The sequence below is a fragment of the Cyprinodon variegatus genome, unplaced genomic scaffold (genome assembly GCF_000732505.1).
Source record: "Cyprinodon variegatus isolate N-32 unplaced genomic scaffold, C_variegatus-1.0 Scaffold804, whole genome shotgun sequence".
Lineage (NCBI taxonomy): Eukaryota > Metazoa > Chordata > Actinopteri > Cyprinodontiformes > Cyprinodontidae > Cyprinodon > Cyprinodon variegatus.
In genome coordinates this window covers 89120-89599 of record NW_015151257.1, presented here as the reverse complement: position 1 = coordinate 89599, position 480 = coordinate 89120, and positions in this window count along the sequence as shown.

The following is a 480-nucleotide window of genomic DNA, read 5'->3' as shown; positions in this document are numbered from 1 at the left end:
CGACGAATATAAGAGATACAATAAAGTAACACCTAGATACTATCGTTGGAGTATATAATACATCACTGTGTCTCTGTTTTCTGTTCCTCTCTTCCATTTGTGGAAACAGTTACTTTGTTCTCATCTTTCTCTCTCACCTCCTCTTCCACCTCTGTCTCTGTTGTATACAGTTTTACTCCCTAAATAATTGTCAATAATCTTTAATGTATTAAGCGGAACCTTCTGGTAACATTCTTAATGGTCTGGTTGTGAAAGCATCCATCTCTGTGTTGGAAAAACAAGATGGAGTCCAAAGCAGATCCCTGATGGACCCGTCTGAGTGTCGCTCTGCGTGTTTCTGGAGCAGAATGAATGTTGGATGGATGGTGGTGAGAACAATAGAAGGGCCCAGCAGACAGCGGGGGCCCCCAGAAGGGCCCAGCAGTACCAGGCTTTTCCCCGGGGCCCAGACCGGACCGCCTGCCCTGGAAGCTGCCACCA